The sequence below is a fragment of the Sylvia atricapilla genome, chromosome 5 (assembly GCF_009819655.1).
Source record: "Sylvia atricapilla isolate bSylAtr1 chromosome 5, bSylAtr1.pri, whole genome shotgun sequence".
NCBI classification, from domain to species: Eukaryota; Metazoa; Chordata; class Aves; order Passeriformes; family Sylviidae; genus Sylvia; species Sylvia atricapilla.
The window spans coordinates 62,066,214-62,070,748 of NC_089144.1; positions in this window are offsets into that span (position 1 = coordinate 62,066,214).

Consider the following 4,535-nt stretch of genomic DNA (forward strand, 5'->3'; position numbering starts at 1 on the left):
TTTAATAGCCCGCTTCAAGAAAGATTGTTCGTTTTCTGGCTCCCTCTTGTGGAATCCGCTTTCTAGTTCCGTGCTAACCGGTGAAAAAACATCATTAGTCCTGAGAATTTGATTTTGGTCCTGGCTTGGAGGCACATTCTGTGACAGGAAAAGAAGGGAGTTTGGTGGACGCCCAGGTAGATCCTTGTTTCAGGCAAACCCTTGATTCATCCTTTGGGTTTTCTATAAGAAATACATAAATATTTTGTTCTTATGCTCACACGCTGATGTGTAAGTGCTGAAAAGTGCTGCTTTTCTAACTGGGGAAATAAGTTCATGCTTTGACTGGCCAGTAAGAGAATATTACAGACATGAAGCCTTACTGTAAAAGGAAGAGGTTTCATAACAGTCAGCCTTCAGAAATTATGCCACATATTATTCATTCCAAATTTCCTCATAAATAAGCACTCTCTGACATGCTTCATTTGGCTGAGGCACCGTTTAATTGCAATAACATTTGCAGAAGACAAAGGGCATTGTGGAGATCAGCAGCAAACAATTCCTGTGAATGTATTCCCTGCTTCCTGGAGCTGTCCTCCCAAACAGTCTGGAATGATTCTTCCATTATTTGCACATGATTTTGCTTCTGCTGCTTGGTGTTGTTTGGTGGGGGTTTTTTTTGGTTTTTTTTTTTTTTTTTTTGGTTGGTTGGTTTTTTTGAAAGGAACATATATTTGTCCTCAGTGGAATCCAAGGCAAGACAAAGCCCTATTTAATTTAATAATGACACATTTTTCTTGGTTCTATCACTTGAACGTAGATCATCTAAACCCATGCTTCAGAACCCCACTGAGGCAAGGGAGGAAGGTGCTTTAAAACATACCTGGTGCTGGATTTGGCACTGTGGCGTTTTTTTTAACAGTAAATTGTATATTCATTTGAGTATGTGTGTGTATGTGTGTGTGTGTGTGTTCATGCATGTGTGTGCACATAAGTGCTGAGTACGTAGAGGAATCCCAAATTGTTCAGTCAGTGAACAATGCATCTGACCACTTAGCAGAAAAGGCTATTTACCAATTCAGTGGTGCGAATTATGATTTTGGGAGCAGCAGAGGAAAAACTGTAGAAATGCTGCAACCAATTATAATAAACTCTGAAAAAAATCATGAACAGAAAATAGACAGGAAAAGGAGAGTTTTGTCAGAAGAATCACTAGCTATCAAAAATCCAGAGTTTTCTAAATCAACACCCCTAATTTTTGTGCACGAGATACAAACTCTGCTTTTCTATTGATATTAGAGGTGCTTCTAGACAATGGAGAAAATAGCTGAACATTTATTTCATCCTTTCATATCTTCATTCTCTATTTTTCTATTGCATAACATATTAAGGATTAAGGCCCAAATCCCTGAGACTAAAACAGACCTAAGGATTCCAGCCCAAGTTCTGAATCATGTTTCACTGCTTTTGCATCACCGGAGCAAAAGGAATTAATTCTTCTGTGTCGCTTAAAAGGGGTACCTCAGCTGAAAAAAATCCACCCATAAGCACAGCAAAGAGCACAGTGCAAGCAGCCAGAGTGCCCTGGGTTTGGCAAATACCTGTGGGAACGTGGAAGCACAGCAGCCTTAGGGGCAGTCTGGCCGTGGCATTAGCAGCTGGACAAAGGGCTTATGAAAGACAGAGTCAGTCTTGTTTCCCCCAGGAGTTTCCAGGTTTGTGTGTGTGAGTGTGCACATTCATTTGGACACACATATGTGTAGGTGCACTTTTTATACCTGGAGAGTTTTTTGGTCATCTTCAAAGCCTGTCTGGCAGATGGCAAAGGAAAATGCAAATCTCAGCCACAAAGCTGTGGTCCACAATGATCTCTGTCTCCTCTGCTTGCACACACAGAGCTCAGCACCCCCAAAGCAGCCCTGCATTCCTGCCCACATGCCCTTTGAGCCCTCAGCTTTAACACTGATGATCTGCTTGGGATTTCCTCCCCCACCACGCTTCATAAACACATGAAGGGGAAATGCCACAGAGTGCAATACTGCTTTTCCAGCTCTGCTTCTTGGCTCCCTCAAACACCACTTGCTGGAAGAGCCTGGAACCAGGGCAACTCATAAATGCCTCATAGCCAGCTACTCCAAGTCTGCAAAAATGGCAAGAAAGAGAACTAGAGCAAATGTTAATTGCAAGAAATCACCAATCGGAAAAATACCTCCCAGCCATGCTCCTCACCCCACAACAGGACTCCCCAGCAGATGTTGCTAATCATGAAATATCCCATAAAAAAGAATTACAGATAATTTTAATATCTTATTATTCCATATGGCATGCATACCTTACCGTACTTAAAAATTGGTAGCTGAAATATTTGTCTCCTCAACAGAAAATAAAGGTATGAGTTTGTTTCCCTTCTCCTTTTACTGTGTGTAATGTAAGAAAAAGATTTATTCTTTGGGAAAGTTCTGGGGCTGCCCAGGTTAATTTAACAGACACTCTCAATGTAATAATAAAAACGTTCTACATAAAAGTGTTGCCTTTGCATTGTATTGATTTCAGCAGCAGATTTACTATTTTCCAACTTCAATTTGAGTAATTACTTTATCTCAGACTGTGAAACTCTTCATGGGTGCAATGGTACAGGCAAGAAGAGGGAACAGCCCTTCCCTCTGAAGGAGACAATAAATAGAAATGAGAGCACATCCCTTTTCCAGAGTTCAGGTGGAAAGGAGCATCCTGCCTTCAGGGAAGTTCTTTGGGCTTAGAGCATTTCCCTCCTTCAGTATTGCCGAAGATGCAGGTGTAGGTTGTCATCTCTCTATCTCAGTTTTCGTCTTATCACTTTGGACTGAATCTTCTTTATGGGCAGTTCTTATCTCACAGGTTAGAAAACCATTACCCCTAAATGGCACATTTTATCCACCCTTTGTTCTTATAGATCAAAAAAAAATACGAAATGGGATTATATTTTTCCACTTAAAAAAATCCATTTATGAATATTTTTGACATTTTATGTATTATTTACTTTGTTTCTCTGAAACAATTGAAAAAAGAGATCCTGAGCTGTATTGGCCAGCCCAAAATCTTCACATTAACGACAGCTTTTCTTCCAGTTGTTAAATTCACCTGAAAGGTGTGAAGGTTCTGTTGTTTGATGGAAGTTTCAAGGTATAAAAGTCTGAGATACAATTATTAATTTCAGCAAGAATTCACCTCTCACATCAAACTCCTCTGCACGTCTGTATTTTCCAGGTTCCCAGGACTCAGGGTCACAGAGGCATCACAGTCCAGTCTGAGGAGCTCAGTTTGTCACTGACTAGAAGAGGGTGGGCAAGCAGGTTTTGAGGGCATGGAAAATCCTAGCTGTGTTCTCCCCATGAGGTACAGGGCAAATATATATTTGTCTGTCAGATCATGGATGTAACCAGCCAGCAGGTTCAGTCCTAGAGCTCCAGTGCTTTTTGCCCCACAAAAAGCATTAATAACAGAAGAGTTGGAGAAACGTTTTTTTCCCCTAGAAAACAAAAGTAGAAAGTCTAAAAATTCTCAGTTTGATTTTGAACCCTATGGTTACTCAGGGCACACAAGTCAGTACAAAGATCAGCCCATGCCTTATGAATTAGTGACATTCAAGGGTCGTGATGGAAGAAACAGGAACACAAAAGATACTGTGCAGAAAACAATGATTATTTATTTATCATCAGTACAGGGGGCTTGAAACAATAACCAACTGTTCAGCCACCTCAAAAAGGTCTTTTTCTATATCTGTGGGAATGTCAGAAGACTGTTGATTTTCTCAAATGTTCTGACTGGGTTTGGGACAATGGGTGGAGCAACTTCTACCTTCTGCAGTCCTCATTGGTGAATTAGAGTTGCCTGTAGCTTTTTAACAATTTTTTTGTCTTGAGATCAAGTATAATCCATGTTGGAATTACTGCCCTGTGAATTCCAAGCTCAGGGCAAAAGTAGGGTAAAGGTAGATACAAAATAAAAGCAAAGAAATAAAATCCAAAGGAGCTGCAAATGGAGGCGGGATTTGGTCTTTTCTTTAAAGAAGAAGTATCTGAATATTTTCTTCTATGCATTGAAAAATAAATTGTTTGGTTTAGTAATTTTCCAGCAGAAAAGAAACCGTATTTGAGGAGGACAAGCAGCACCTCAAATGATATCTCGCCTGATTTATGAAAACGGAAATTATACCACTAGATGATGGAAGAAAAAAATTTTATACAACATGGGAATAAGGATACCAGACATCTACAACTGTGAGTCTGAATTAAAAAGAAAATTTGTCAAAAGATCACTATGTTCCTACTTGCAAATCTCTGCATGTTGTGGTGTAATAATAATTGGGAGGTGCTGGTGAGCCCTACATAAAACTGAAAGTTTTTTTAATCAAAAAAACTTTTCAAAACAACAGATTGAAGAATAAATAAACTAAGAAAGGTATTTTAGGTGACTGTGGGTATAAGAGATGAGGTTGTGAGAGATTTTTGCTGGAAATCCAGGCACAGGTGAAGGAAAACGTGGCATGAAAATTGGAATATCTGAGGAATCAGAGA